Source organism: Gavialis gangeticus, unplaced genomic scaffold (assembly GCF_001723915.1).
Source record: "Gavialis gangeticus isolate Ggan-Ray unplaced genomic scaffold, GavGan_comp1, whole genome shotgun sequence".
Classification (NCBI taxonomy): Eukaryota; Metazoa; Chordata; order Crocodylia; family Gavialidae; genus Gavialis; species Gavialis gangeticus.
In genome coordinates this window covers 111,320,214-111,337,269 of record NW_017729024.1, presented here as the reverse complement: position 1 = coordinate 111,337,269, position 17,056 = coordinate 111,320,214, and the positions used below count along the sequence as shown (strand labels likewise).

Genomic DNA, 17,056 nt, shown 5'->3' with positions numbered 1-17,056 from the left:
GGGGGGAACTCAGGGGCGGGAAGCCCATAGCAGGCTCTGCCAGCAGGCTGCTGCACCTCCAGGAGGCTGGTGCGGTGGGCATGCAGCCTAGAGCTACAGCAGGGCCAAGGCAGGAGGCACTGGAGCCACAGTGGGTGAAGCCTGCCACACTGAGCTAAGCCAAGCTGAGCTGAGCTGTAGCAGCTGCTAGAAAAAGCACCCTATGCCTGGCTGTGCTGCTCCTCTGGGGCGAGGGGGGTGGGGGTCATGAAGAAAATTATAACTCAAAGCAGGGCTCAGCTCAAAAAGTTTGAAAACTACTGCTTTAAAGCATTAACCACTGGCCACTACTGGAGGCAAAATGCTCCACTGAAAACTAATGGTCTGATTTGAATTAGTACAACTCCTGTGCTCCTGTTCTTCCTGTATATGCCATTGTGTAATAGAATAAATGAAACATATGACAACTGACAGAAAGAACCCTGCAGAAGTTACATCAAGGGGAGAATCCAATTTGATGTTAATATAGCTCATGCTAAACTCTTTTTCACTCCTACATCAATAAAGTCATATACCTTCCCTAGACATATATATAGGCATGGTATCTCATTAAGAGCTCTCTGTTCCTCTACCAGAACATATTACTTACAAAATAAAACATGTACAGAAATCTTAAAGATGAGGAAAGTAAAAAACTAAAGACACCAATTTTTTTTCCTTTTTGTTTAATTCAAGTTAAAGCCTTCTATGACTTTCAGTTGTGCACATGCAGATCTAAAAATCCAGTAGTATCATAATTGGAATAAGAATATATTTACCATTGGATGCAGCGCTGCCCAATGGAAGCAGAGACCCAAATGTAAAAGGCGAAAGATTTATGCCATCTGAAGAGAAACCAGAGTATGGCATAAACCAAATGTATATGCCATGGGAACACAGAAATTGCTATACCAGAACAGATCTTGCCTTTGACAGTGGTTGAACAACCAACACAAGATCCTTGAGGAAAAAAACATATGTCTACATCTAAATGTTAAATAATACATAAGGGGCAGCAGTAGGGGGAGGAATTTATTTATGGAATTTCCATTAACAAGCAATCAAACATATCTTGAAAGAAGGTTGATGAACCTTAGAATTTCATCATAGCTAATGAAACGTGGGTGCTAACATTTATATTTGGGGGAAGGAGGGTTAAATTCCCCTGCTCATCATTAGCCTATTTAGTACTCAGGACACTCTCCTCCATGCTACTAGGGACTGACTCCATCAGCATAGTAACAATACAGGAGATGACAGTCCACATCAGTTTTGTTCTGCCTTTCCAAATAAAATTATTAGTCTGGACAACTAATGGGAAGGACATTAAAAAAGATTTGTTTCCTCACTTGCCCACTCCTCATGTTGGACATCCCTTCTCCTACTTATCAGATGATATGGGATAGGCATGGGCTTTCAAACTAAAAACTTTTGCCCTACCCTATGTTTTAAAAACATGTAGGGCCTTTCTTGGCCACTTTAATTTTTTGGCTAAGCAGCTTCATTATTTCAAATGGAAACACCTCTTCTTATTCTAAAAGTAGACTAAAATAGCAACAACAACAACAAATGTAAAGAGGAGCCTCAGTGAAACATCTTTTTGTTCTTCAATCCCCATCATATTTCCTTGTAAACACCACAGGGCTTAATGCAGTATGAGTAGCTAATAAATTAGCTTTTTCTCTGCCTCTACATAAGGCCTCATTAAAATTTGTTGTTATTTGCTGTACACTTTGAAAGCATGGTTGGATACATATGACTCTACACTGGATCTACAATATTTGATAAAGAACTGGTCTTACAGAAGAAAATATAAAGGCTGAGCTCCACAGAATCTGAAGAAGTGTAAAGATCTAACACATGTGCTGAAGCTCTGAAAGATTCTATACTGCTATACCACATGACTCAATTACCTGAAAAATACCACTAGAATATGTAATTAAAAAGTTCTGGGAGCTGCCTGAAGTTTGTTGCCATGGACAATTGTTACATATAGGGCATGTCTACACATGCAAATAATGCACTTCAATTTTGTTCACAGAAAATTCAAGCTGTAATGTAGACACACGCTTATAGCACTAAATAAACCCTTGTAACACTACAAAAAGTGAGTTTACCACCATGCAAACTGTTTGTAGCACTACCAAGATGGCAAAAGCTCTACAAAATAGTACCTCTTTCAAAGAGAAACTTCTCTGTTTTGTAATATTATGCATAATCCCTATACAAGTACTGTAAGTTCAAATGGATGTCCATTAAAATCTTCCTTATGTTAGAAAAAATACAATGAAATTCCAGATAACCAATAAAAAAGGAAATGGTTCCCCTATACTATAAAATATGTATACAAATCTCTGTTAGCTTCTTGACACAGGATACTTCTGCATTCTTCAGTCCCCAGTGGAATAGAGGGTATGGCCTCAAAATTCTGTAGGTACCCATTTTGCTGACCAGCCAACCCCTTAACGTTTAGTAGCTTAGGACCCCTGAAGCTGCTTTGATCAAAGTTGCTCCTAGAACCTCTTCTAACTCTCCTAAAAAACTGCTGGGTACCATGAACACCATACATGCCCCCCATTTAGCCCTGTCACCAGGCAGCTCTCCTTGATTTAAGACTGATGAACGGTCCTCTGCAAGGTCCCTGGGGAACAACTAAGTACAGAAGTGGTGTGATATCAGTGAGGGAATCAGCAGCTTTTTCAAAAGTTTATATTTTTCCCTGTCTCACCAATGGAAAAAGCCCACATGAAAAAAGTATTAATGTTCAGCATTAACGTGCTAGTTCTCCATATATACATAGAACTAGTTCTATGCATGTTATCTGTTGATAAGACAACTTCTACAGTCTTTAATTAAGCTGAAACATAGGCTTCTTTAACATCTTGATTGAATGATAAAAAGAGTGTTTAGGCAAGGAGGAATTAGACTGTTCAGTAATGTCACTGAAGAGAAATTAGTTTCCTGAATAATCCAATAACATGATACACAGTATTGTTCTTTATAAGTAACAAAAAAAGCCATTATAACTGATTAATAATAATTATTGCAGGTTCCTTTTGTCTGCTGTATTCCTGGCTGTAGTTTTAAGTGTTTGGAAGGCTTCCTGAACTGCCTAAAATATCTTTGAAGTAGGGCTCTAAATGTCAGTGTAGTTCTTCCTTTGTCTTACACTCACTCATTCCATAAGACACTTTAGATCCATTTTGCAAAATATACATAAAATTAATCAATCTAGTGCTACAAGTCTTTCCTTAAGAGCTGGATTTTGAACTTCTTGCTCCCACAAGTGAAAGCACACACATATAGTGTCCACTATCTAGCTTTAAGTCAAATGTTGTTTTAATATCTATTCTCATTTTCTGAAAAAATGCTCTATGATCATTTAAATTAATATTAACACAGAGGATTAATGGTTTTACACAGTAATGGTGGAGGGTAAAAGCACTGCAGATGTGTGGCTAAATGAGGTGTTAATTGGGTGGCAGATGCCCATAAATATAAAGTGCATATGGTGCAGGTAGGGGTTCACAGAGATTTTACACTGAAACAATGCTTCACTTTGAGCCCTACCTGAAAATAACCTTCAATATCTCCTGCTGTTCCCATTTGCCAACTCATACACAGAAAGAGGCAAGGGTTCTTTTCAGTTCTTGCAGTGCTATTTGCCTTTACACCTACTCTGTCACAGTTCTGCTAATATGGAAATTTTCAGTCTAAACACTTTTTATTAAAAAAAATTTCTAAAGTGCCAATAGCATAAAATTATAAAGAAGTGTCCCCAAACCGAGGGTAAAGGTGGTTAACTAAAAAAAAAAGTGTAAGAAAGATATGACTTTTTTTGTGAGTGATTCTTTATTCTTTCGCAGTGTTTTCACCATTAGATTCTATAAATGCCATATTTACTCATATATAAGACAACCCTGATTATAATATGACCCCTCAAGAAATTAGATTTTATATATGGAAAATTTATAAATTTGTCCAAGTATAGACTCTAATTATTGGAGATCTGTCCCCCTGCTACTGCTACAGCAGAGAACATACATCTGGGGGGTCAGGTAGCCACTTTGCTCTCTGCTTCCCCCCAGCATTTGTCCCCAGCAGCCCCTTCCATCCCTTACTGTCAGACCCTGCTCTGTCTGAGCACATGAAAGTAAGGAGCAAATCTGAAAAAACTGATTTTGAAAAAAACATAGCTGTAGTCATTGGCATGTAGTACCCATAGTCTTAGTTCATCCAGAATTGATACATTTTACCTTTTCTGAAACAGCTACAACTTTTAGTACAGGTATTTCATAAACAGTTTTTTAAGTAGAACTTTGGCACCTACTTATATATAGTACAAACTTTTTTCTTTTTTTATATAATGCAAACTTTTTTTGAAAAATATTCATTTCTATATGTAAAATATAGTTATAAATAATATATATATGTAGAGAGAGTATATATATATAATATATATATATATAATCTCGCTATATATAGATATATCTATATCTATATATAGATATAAAACTGTAGCTCTAACAACCTGTCATGTGACCATTGTGGTTCACTTGACAGACCAAAAACCCACTTTAACAGTTGAACTATTTTAGTCCCGTTACAAAGTTCACACCATGCTTCCTTGCACCCCCACACCCATCACCACTCCAGTGCTTTGACTCATCGTCGTATTCGTCGTCATCGCTGTCCTCATCATTGTTGTCTTTGGAGGGTTTGCCCCTGCAAAGTCTATGCCAGTCCCCTCTTTTCCATATGATATCTGCCATCTCTTTCCTGTCATACTCTTCTGTCTTCCTGTAGTACCAGTATATTTCACTCAGTCCCATTTTAATACAGTCTTTGATTGTGGGGTCTGAGTGCCTGCTTAAGTTCATGGCCTTCCCTAGGGCATACCAGAAGCAGGAGATGAACATGAAGTGAGCTGTTGGGGCCCCTTGCTGTTTGGTGAAGTGCCCGTAGAGGACCGCTTCTCTGGTCAGGATTCTAAAATCTGTCACCACCAGGAGGAGTGGGCATATGGGCAGTCTGATGTATGCACAGTCCCAGAACTGGGTGTTCTCGTCATGAGTCCTGGGAACCTCCAAAAAGTATATGCAGATGAAACATAGGGCAACCTGGTCTGGCTTCACCTCATGGAGGTAGGCCACACTAATCATATGTACCAGGCTGAGAAGGGGGTGATAGAGGGCTTCTGGGTGAACTCTACTCTCTAGGGCCCTACTTGGTGATGCTTGTCAGACATTTAAGGATGGTAAAAAACAGGAATAATTTGAAATGGGAAAGAAAGGCACAGCACAGCTGTGAGAGTGAAGAGGAAGTCAAAATGTATGCAATGTAGTGGCTCCCCATGACTTGAATGATTCATCAGTGCTGATAGGGACTACACTCAATGGGCACTACCATGTATCTTACTCAGAAGGTTCCACTAACCCATTTTTTTAGTAGGTTCCTATCCACATATTTGCCCAATATAGGCCATGTACTTTATAGTTATGCTCAGTGTTGGCTCATTTAATCAGCATCATAGGTGATTTCTATTACTGAGCACATGCTGCATTTAGCAGCAGTTCAAAGACACACAATATATGTAACACAATTTTCTTGTACGTGAATAGAAGATGAAGCGCTTGTTTCCCATGCTGACTCAGCGGGGGGGAGCCTCATTTTGTATTTGAGTATATATAGTATGTTTGTTCCTGTGGTTTCTCATAAATGGCAAGTGCTTCAAGAATTTCATACTCTGAATTTGGAGTTCAGACTGTGTAACCCTTCATGTAACATACATGGAGCTGGAGTATCCAGTGCCTTTCACCTAGACTGTGATGGTCTTTGGATCAAGTTCTTACAGCTGTGCTGAGTGTAAAATGCTGATCTCCACTGACAAATGTCTTACCACAGTATAAGGGAACCATGTGCATGATATGATTCCTGTTCTCCAACTGAATAATTTATCTTAGAAACAGTGCTTGAAGAAATTCCATAGAGTATTGGTTTTCTAAAAGAGCATGTGAGAAGCACATAAGGGAAAGCCCAGAAACTAAGCAGGCACTGTACATTTTAAAACAGATTAAATCTTTGCTTGTCCTCATTTGAACAAGAGCATTGTATTTGGCAAAATACGTGAACCCTAGATTACAAAATAGCAGGGTCTTCTTTGGTACTGATGGAGAAAGATATAAACTAGAATTACTGCTTGTGTAACTGATTTTACATTCAATTTTCTCACCAAATAATTTTATGCATAAGAAGAGCAAACAATTCCAAGCAAATACATGCATTCATGAACAAATACCCTTTTGTATTTGTATGAATCCACACAAAAAAGCTCTTCTATGTGAATTTTACAGATCTGATTTTGCAGTGTTTTCATTCCAGTTGCTTCTTAATAACAGAAACAGTTTTAGGGAGGGAGTTCACCCCTCTTAAAGTTCAGTATCACAGCACTACCCCTTGGAATGATTCTCCTCCACTAATGTCAAAGTTAATTATTCTATCATTATTGTTACTTCTTGGCTCAACTACGCTTACCGTGTTTCCTGTGAGCAACTCCTGTGTTCTCGAAATATATGAAGTGTATTATTTGCTTTTCTCTGGAATAAATTGGTCCAAAAGGCAATGGTTGATGGAATCATTGCCTTAACAATTGAGCCACACATTTTGTTTCTGGATAGTTCTGGTCACCCTTTAATCTTGTTCCAGTAGAATTTGTATCATCCCTAATATTTCTCAACCTTTGTTATATTCACTATCACTGTTCTTATATGGGTGCCAGAAATATATTTAAATTCTTAAGATTCAGAACTTTAGCCATAAGATTCTATTTCAAGGCAATATTTATCTGGGAATTATTTTTCAATTGAAAGTATGAAACATGAGAGTCAAAGTTGAGTTGATGTGGTGCACACCAATATGTTTCCCCATGGAACCTCAACCCTGAAATGTGAGCATAATGTTCCCACATGCTCTGATCTGATGGTGAAATGTGATGATAAGAGCACAGCTCATTCTTGGCTTAGGCAATTCTTGGTAAATGCCAAGTAAGTGAACCTGGCTGTGTGGGGCCTGAAGGCAATGAGCAGAATATTCATAAGCACTCCTCCTCCCTACCATAGAAGAGAAGTGTTTTCAGACATCATCATTCCCCGATTCATGAGGCAGGAAAAAAACCTGCTAGAGAAACAACTAGTAAACAGAAAGTTGCCCTTCCTTTCCCAACCCTAAGGAGGAAAAAATGAAACAGAACTTTTGCCAAAGCAGCAGGAAAAGCAAAACACCCATAAAGCCGAAAGATGAGGTTCACACCCTGCATTGCACTGGTTTGGGGGCTGGAAAAGGAGGCCAAAAGACAAGAGAAAAGAAATGCACAGCTTTCTCACAACAAGACAGTGGGAAGAAATGCAGCTCAGATAAAATATCACTTTTCCACCCCAGTTTCCTGCCTTGATGGAATACATGAGCATTACTTCCCCACTCCTATAGTCTCACTTCCCTCAATCTAATAGTTTATTGGAATCAGGAATAAGAAATCACTGATTATACTTGTTCTACCTGGTTTAAAAAAGGACAGTTATGTTCAATGCCACACTGTCCAATGTACCCATGTTATTCTAAGTCTTTTGCACTGGTGTGCAGTTCTTAGTGCTTGAGGAAAAACACATTTGATACAGCAATTTAAGAAAAACATGTTTAAAACTATACATTTTATCTTTACATCCTGTAACTGAAAGCATCATATGTGACTCATTTCAAGGAAAAAGAAAACATTCTCTCTTACTCCCTCAGGCAGAGGAGTTACATTTCAGCCAAGATTTGAAACTTTTTTAAACGTAGTCCCTCATCTTGCAAATACTTAAGGATACCCTTAACTTTCCATCTGTGCATAAACCCATTGTAGTTAAAACACACAGAACTAAGTACATGCATAACATTTGCAGGACAGAGACTTTAACTTTGGGGTTGCCATAGGAGGTCTCTGCTTCATTTGTAGATGGTACATGAAGAGTCAGATATAAATTAAAAGAATAATACAGTAACAAGAGGACAGTAACTGGCAGCCCAAATAAAGAAATGACAAACCTCTAGACAGGACTGAACTTGCTCCGTATGTCATGAATGTCTAGAGGTGTCATGAATGCCTTGCCACCTTCAATGACTACACCATACAACTTAATAAAATAATACAAAATACCCATTGTTATTTAGCCAAAGTAAATCATTTGTGTTCTAGGCCCACACTAGTAACTACACAAGATACTACATGGGCAGTGGACTAATTCTGCTGTGTATTAACACATCACAGCAAAAGACATGCTATCACGCTAATGCGCACTAGAATTAGTTCACTGCGCATTAGCATCACTAAAAAGGCGTGTGTCAGTGCTGCTGCACAGCAGTGCCAGTTACTGCGCATTAAGTTAGTACCTGTTATTACAGGCACTAAACTTAATGCATAGTACCTATGGTGCATTAATGCATGTGTAGACGTGCCCTATTTTGGTACAAACAATACTGTTCTCTCCACAATGCCCCTTGACAGTGTTGCTGAGCCAGTATACCTATATCTATTCTAGGCCCAACTTCCTAGGCTTTCTCTAGAGCAGATGCCTAATGTCTATTTGCACCTGCTCATTTTCTTTGTCTTTCAAATGTCTCTGCCTTGCACTAACATTCACACACACATTGAGAGGAGCAGGTAACATAACTTGCTCGACTCTCTTAAATGCAACTGCTATGACAGAGGATGAACAGTTTCCACCATCAGATCAACAAGGTCTTACTCTTTTTATTTATGTACTGATCATTTTTACAATGAGTGGTGTGTGTGCCTCTCAAACATATTCAGCAGCTTTTAAATAACATTCCACTGTTTACTTTTCAAGTACATTTCAGGTGAATTGAACAGGCAGATTTGATATCATGCAAGAACCACCTTGACTCTATTCAAGCCTCAGTCTACTAGTAGGGAGTAACCCGACAGCTGACTGAGCCAGTACAACAGCATATATTTTGAGTCAGGACAAGTACTTACATATCCCCAGTTGCCATCCTTTGGTGCTACAGTGCCACTACAAATTCTAATGCATTAGTACAACTGGCATTTCAAGTGTAACTGCTTATCTTTCTGTAAAAGATCTGCCTGCTCAGAACACTCTGATGGCAAGAATGAACAGAGGGAGGGCTTATGAACAGAGGAAATGCAGGGGGCTTTGGTGAAGCAAAGGGAGAGGGAACAAAGCAGGCAAATTGCAAAAAAGAATTTAAAAAAGCATAGGAAAAAAGCAAACACACCAAGAAAACAATGAAAGTGAAAAATCCTACTTGTGGTTGAAATAAAAAACAAATGCCAATTCCAACTACGGCTTATATTTAAAGACTACTGTTAATGATTCCTTTCTGAACTTTGCTGCATCCTAACCTTCTAGTAGGTGCTGTATTTGACTCAGAGTCCCCACTATGTGTTACAGGTACTGCACAACTGGTTAATTGCACAGCTTCCTAGACACCAGCTACATGTGCAAAGTAGCTATAAGGCAATAGAAAGCTCCAACCAGCTATAACATTAGACCTCAAAAATGTGTACTCATTTTACAGCTGGTTGGTATTGAGCTTTAATTTGCACATGTAGCAGGTTCTCCCCTGCGGCTGGGAGCCTCCCAGCTGCAGGGGTACACCATGCCTAGTGTAAAACCCCCAAGCCCTAGGGATCATTGCAGCCATAAACCCCAGTGTCCAGGAGTTTCCCATACTCCTGAACCCTATGGGAAAGCCCTGGACATCCAAGATCCCCAGGGCTTGCTGGTGCAAGAAACCCACAGGGCCAGAAGATTATGCCTCTGGGGTGGGAAGGCCACCATGGCAGTGAAACTCCAATCCCAGAGGCGTGTGGGGCATCCCTGTAGCTGGGGACCCTCAACTGGGGTATGTGGGGCTCCCAGCTGCAACAGCTTACTGATGCAGGGGGAGGCCCTGCAATCAAGCTCCCCCTGCACAAGCAATAAGGCATGATGGGATCTAATGTGCAATCCCACATTTGCACGCTAGATCCCATGACACCTTTAGCTCCACGAGAAGGCAACTGATGGGTTTAACAAATTCTCAGTGATTTCTAGCAACTTATATTTTCACAATCAAAACATGTTATTATATAAATTATTAGTTTTATATCTGAAGACTTTAAATCATTGTACAACTTTCATTTTAAGTGCATTGTCCTCACCAGTTCAGACAATAGGAGTGTTTGCTTACTGCTTAAACAGTTTGGACTACATTTTATTTCCATTCTATTAAATATTTATTAAAATTACACCACAAACATCACTGAAAACTGTATAAATACTTCCCTTGTCTTGCATAAGAATGTAAATCTGTGGGAAAGGTTTTGTTTTCTCACTTTTTATATACCATGTATTACTTGGAGCTGCTCTTATTGCAAAATGTTAACAGACTAAATATTATGAAATACTGATTTTGCTTTTTATTAGGTACCTCTAAATGCCTGCTGTATGCAATACAATTTATACCATGAGGGAGGAGTTGCACTTAGCAAAAGCAAGGTGACTGGCTTGTCTAAAAGAGGTGTCAGCATATAACTCAGTGAAATTTCATCATACTTCAATGAAGACTCCCTTTTCCACTGCCTTATTGCCTTCTTTTTTAAGGGACTCCTTCTGATAAGCCTACTCCATAAGTCATCCTTTTGAGTTCATTGGGGTTGCCATGGAATTAAATACTTCCAAAAATAAGTAACTGTATCAGGATCTGATCCTAAATGTTTAAAGTAAATTTAGTGCCCACATGAAAACCGCTAAATTTAATAGCCAACTGAAGTCAGGCATTTAGCTACAGCATTTGTGGTGGCTGCTGATGATTCTGCATACAACACTACATCATACAGCTTCATTTTGTTATGAAAGGACCATCTCTAGGCTACAGAAAATAATTCTGCTTTCAAGTCCATTGTATTCTAAAATCATCTTAACAAGGATTCAAACTAATGTCAGTGTTGGTCAGTCTATGGAAATTCTTATACAGCCACCAAACTCATGTCTGTATATTGAACACCACACCCATGAAGTAGGATGGTCCATTGTTAATGGACCTGGGTCTTCAATATCTGAAAGGTCAAACCAGCCACCTGGAAAATCAAACAGCTGCAACCAAATGAAATCTCCATGCTGCCATCTAACAATCTTCTGCTTGTTTACCTACTTTAAGACCCTACTTAAGGAAGCCGCATGAAGAAAAATGTGCTTGGGTGTCACACTAAGTACTCTTATTGCAGTGACTGGAGGTAGCTGAGAGTAGATGTGCTGGACATTCACAAAAGGCAGATTTAATTAGCATGAACACACTATTTCAGGGGCCAGTAGGGTACTATAACCGGTGTGCTATACTTCTAACCTTAAAATGATTTATTAATGTTTTAACATGTGTGCCTTAAAAAGGAAGCCAGGAGCAATCACAACTAAAAAAAAAAAGAGAAAGAAAAAAAGGAAAACAGGTTTTCCCAATCCCCAAAATCATAAATATTACCTCTATAGGTACATCTTTAATGAGGCCATCCACAGGAAAACTACTAATCTAGTTTTGGGGGGCTTTAAATTTGGGAGGTTCAGCTGGGGATAGAGGTTAGAGCCCAGGTTTTGTTTTCAGTTGGGTTGAAACCTAAATTTTTAGTTAAGGCACAGGCAAAATGAATTGTGTATTGATAACCCTCCAATGCTCATCTCATGATTCCCAGAAAAAGGAACAAACTATCTCCTGCAACTGACAACTGTAAGAATCCTAAAGCACCGCACAGACCCAGAGACAGTGATGAGAGTGCAGAAACACTGGGAATCCAGTAGCGTGGAATTCTGTTGTTGAAATGTTTATTCATGGACTAGGCTAATTCAGGTGTTCAGTCCCTGGTCCCAATCACCTAGGATAACTGTGAAGTACAGACATAACATACAATGCTTAGAAATGCAAAGGTCATGACTTACTCCTAGGTTCATCTCCTATTTTAGCAGCAACTCAACCTTCTGCTGCCAAGTCACCCAATTGGTCATTGTTATGATTGTTAACTTTTCTACAGAGTGTTTTAATTAGGTAAATAAAAAGTGGTAATTAAATCAACATTACGTAATGTGTTTTTGATTTGTAATCTCATTTAAATTAATTAACTGACTCAGCCCTTGTTTAGTTTTTAAACTGCTCTAGTTGAGAAGTGGAGCACTGGGAGTAAATCCAGTTTTCCTTTAGATGAAAGAAATTCTAGGAACTAGAAACACTTATTAGAACCAAAATAGCAATAAGCAAACTTAACTTTTCAGCTTTGTGTTCCATGCACTGATTTACATTTTTAATTTAAATTCCCTCATTTGTTTATGTAAGATAAATTACAACACTTATTATTCAAAATATTTCTTATACAATTTATAAGGACCATATGTTACTCTTTTTGAAAACAGAGCAACTTTCTCCAGCAATGTTACAAGATATATTTTTGCATGGATACATTTAGGAAAAAAAGTTAAAAGATTTGTATGTTTTTTCATGGCCTGAAACAAATGCTTACTATATCTCATAATACTGGTGAGCTCTTCTTTGACATGTACTTTAAGAAGAGATTTACATAGGTATTTTGCCATATGTGGATAAATGTGAAAGAATGAAGTTTCCTTCCAAAACTTGCTAGATTCAGTAGAAAGAGATGAGATATTAACGCTTAATCTTATCCATCTGTGGATTTCTGCTACACTCTGTAACATGCTCTTGGAAACTAAGAAATCTTTTATATTCAGGTATGTAGCATAAAGGGAGTGTTCATTATAGATTCTTCAGAAAATGAAAGGCAGGAGAAAGGCAGTGAAAGACCTTTCTCAGAGAGCTGCTTCAGGTCCCTGAGTAAAGCAACAAATTTACTTGAACCAAAAGTGCATACACCCTTGATGAACTAATTACATCGTCCTCCCCCAACCATTATGTTGCTAATTTTTGTGTAATATTTCAAATGAAAGGCTTGAGGTGAAATCCTAGTACCAGACAAGTCGATGCCATTGACTTCTACAGGGCCAAGAGTTCAATCACTGGATGATATTTTTGGCAGTTAGAGCAGCAATAAGTCCACAAAGATCAAATATTTTCTACTACACAAGACAATATTTTAGGCTGTGAATGACAATGATGTAACTGGGAAAGACATATTTGTACATTATGCATCTGAGCCAAAATCTGTGGAAAACAGTCAGAAAATTTCTATTTGCTTCAATGGGCCCCTGGGTTGAAAATGTTATTCTTCTAGACATAGAACCCTTAAAGCAGCAGGTATGCCATGGCACAACATATTCATTGAAGACAATAGCAGCAATTCAACTAAAATTCTGGATTCTTAAAGAGCCACAGAAACTCCAAGCTTACCCTGGAGTCTTCAGTGAACACTTCAGCAAGGGGCGATTTTCAAAGATTAATGTGAGGTTATCACTTTGCCAGTCAGTGCAAACATGTTTAGGAATACAAAACCTAATGAATGTTTTTAAAACTCTTTTAATAAAGTTTCATTTTTGCCATACATAATGCTGTGTACATTTAAGTTTAAGGGGCTGTGGCAACCATGACATACACTTTCAGCTCAGCTTTAAATGTTATTCCTGTTTTATTCTGAAACAACCTTTGGCCACCACTACAAGAAGGCTCGTGAAATCACTGTGCAGTTTCAAATTTCTTACTGCACATGTACAACAAAATACTTACATCCTGTGAACTTTCAGATGGCTGCCAATAGGTACAACTTTTAGTCAAAATATTTGCTTAGTTCATTAGTAATCCATCTATTGACCTAAAGCATGACAGGATTGCTGGTACATTTCATAATTTAACATATTTGTATCTAATGCTATTTTTGACAAAAATGTTTTAATTGGCTTCAGATATATCATACAATAGAGTATGTTTAGATCATTCTTGTGTGGAATGATCTATGAATTACACACACCATATTTTATACATAATGGATTACACTTCTCTCTGTGCTGTGTTGGCATCTGATGATGACACAGAGGGCATAGAGCCCATGACACTGGAGAGTCTATCCAGGAGAAGACCTGCTCAGACTGCTTTTGTAACAAACTGCATTTTCTTAGAAGTTCCAAGCTACCACACAGCCATCTTTATTAAAGGAAAATGTATTCTAGCTTTCCAAGCTAAAAAAGTTTCAGAATGATATATGGAATGGTGTGTGTGCATGTGCGCGCATTCACACACACACACACACACACACACACACACACACACACACACACACACACACACACACACACACACACACACACACTGTCTGTAGTTCAAGCATTTCAAAGGAAACATTGTGAACCTTATGCATTAAACTGGCCTGAGACTGCTGCAAAAGTCAACGCAGGCTTCTCACAAACTAATCTCTTCATGACTAGCCCACCATTCCTAGTAAGACTCTACCACAGGGTTCTTACCCTGTTAAGCAAGACTCATCTTGTGCCCCAGTAAAGATACTGACTGTGGGGCTCCAGGCTACAACTATGACCTGGGGCATGCAGCTCCAGCAGCAGCTCCAGCTCCAGCATAGGGCACATGCTGTCAGCAAGAGCAGCAGCTTCAACACACAGCTGCAACAGGGGCTGGCAGCTGAGGGGCTGGGGCCACAGCAGTGGCAGGAGCTGGAGGGCAACCAGAGCCATATAAGCCCTTTCTCACCCTGGTGCCACCAACAGCCATGTCTACTGGAGCCCAAGGGTCCCAGATTCTGCAGCAGGCCACATCCTTACCTATGTTTGACCTCTGCTAGCCTAACAATAAACTATAAGACTGGACTGTGCAGCTCCACAGGTCAGATCTGGCAGGCAGCCTGCACATTTGACATCCCTTCTCTAGCAGATGCTATGAAGGAACTTGCAGAGCTCCTGAAGATGCCAAAATCATCTGGTACCTCTCAAAGAACCTTGAGCTATGATATGAACCAGAAAAAAAGGCTGGTCCCTATTACGATGTATCGGTATATGGAGACAGTTTGATGAAATATATATCCCTTGGGTTGTGTAGATAAAGAAGAGCATTGTTTTGGAAAGTAAAAGAAGAAAATCTTGGTTGGAGAGGGAGTTTGCCTGTCTTCTTTTATCCAACCTTTAAACAAGATTCATCGAGTATATATTGACTGAAGATTAGGTTTATATATACTGTACTTGGAAATAAATGGATGGACTAGCCTTTCCAGGGCAGGGAGTCATTTTCAATTAGGCATATCTTTTCAGCCTTTTACCTTTCAAAGGTGAAATCTGTCTTGTTTGTTCTCTGTTTTAAAATTTTTGTTTCATTGTTTTTTGACAAATTCTAAGCTAAAATGATTGAGTTACTTTCAAGAGCAAAGGGAGTGAAAAATAAAACTTCTCATAAAAATAGCAAAATCTCTTTTGTTCTCATGTACATCTCTTTATCTATATTCTCATATGTATACACACACATTTATATTACATATATAAAAATATAAATAGGTAAATGCAAGTTTAAAGGAGCCAAACCTTTGTTCTGTTAATCTCCACAGAATAAGCACATCATGAGTAGAGGAAGAGAAATTCCTTACATTTTCCTTTCTCACTTGCCATAAATCTGACCTAACAGTGGCCAGTTTAGCCCTCACCTGTATTCAAAACATCAGTATCAGCTCTGCTTGGAACATATTTATATTCACAAGCTCCAAATTGTGTACCAACATTTAATATGTGCTAATTAAGCCACTACATACAATATCTATTCTCATTAAAAGCACTGACAAAAATTCAGTCACCACTAACTGATTTTCTGTCTACTTTGGCATTTTACACCAAGTAATAGTGAGGACAATGTCACTGTCATACATTACTTGAGCACCTAGTTCCAAGTCTTTGGCCTGGTAGCTATGGATCAAACTCTTGCTAACACTTAGAATCACAGAAAGAAGGACTGGAAGGGACCTGTAAGATCATCAAGTCCAGTCCCCTGCCATGGGCAGGAGGTAATTGGGCTCAAATGAGCTCAACAAGGTATTTGTCTAGCCTCCTCTTAACGACCTCCTCTTAATGTATTCAGAAAGTTACACAATTACTAAACAGACACCGTTCTGTGGTACTTGCTCCAAAATGACAATGTCTTCCCTGCAGGAGGGAGTAACAAATGCAATATTGTTTCATTTCTGAATTAAAGTACCTGGATTTTTTCACATAACCAACACCAACACAATAGGACTTTAAATATTGTGTGACACACTACAAATTTACTCCTGAAAATCACTTGTTTTCATCTTTACCCTCTGAGAAAGGATCTTGATAAATCCTTCTAATCTAATGTGGCTGTAGCTAGAATGAGTCATTAAAACTGTAAAAACATGCACATGCCCCTTGAAACTACTATAACATTTCAAATTTCAGGGTGGGAGATCCAAGTCATGGATTGTGGACCTAAGGTGAATAAGACTGGACACGTCTTATTCTATTAGCACATCTTTCATGACTGTGAGAAGGACATACACAGTTCAAAGCCTTACTTTATTTATTAAATAACTTTCTGCTGGTTAAAGATACAGTACACGGTTTAGCCCAAACATTCCTTTCCATTTTTATGAGTTCCTTTATAGATGTGTCTGTTTATACTGAAATTACAAATGTATATAGCATAAAGGTTATCTTAAATACACACAGACAGGTCTAAGGCTTTGTGAGGGATTAATTCTAATGGGAGTTAAGCATGTAAATCACTTGCATGTTGCTAGAAGAATAGATGTCTGGAAAATAGAATTAACACTAACAGCCTTTTTACTGGGAGGCTTGATTACAGACAATTTTCAGATTGCTCCTAAGGGCTTAACAGAGTAAAATATTATTGCTATGGGCTATGCCTATTTTTAACATGTAACAAAACCTACAATTTTTCCTGCGTTCAGAGGCCAACTGAAGACCTGCTCTTCTGAGTGCCTGATGTATTATCCAAATATGTGTAGCCCTGCATATATGTAGTATGCATGCAGACAATGTTGACTGCACATTTT

General features: G+C 38.6%; 1 protein-coding gene across 9 annotated transcripts in view; it reads right to left on the bottom strand.

Moving 5' to 3' along the window:
• The window catches only part of NFIB (nuclear factor I B), a 271,468-nt gene that overhangs the window by 114,750 nt on the left and 139,662 nt on the right, over positions 1–17,056 (bottom strand). The window lies entirely within an intron of this gene.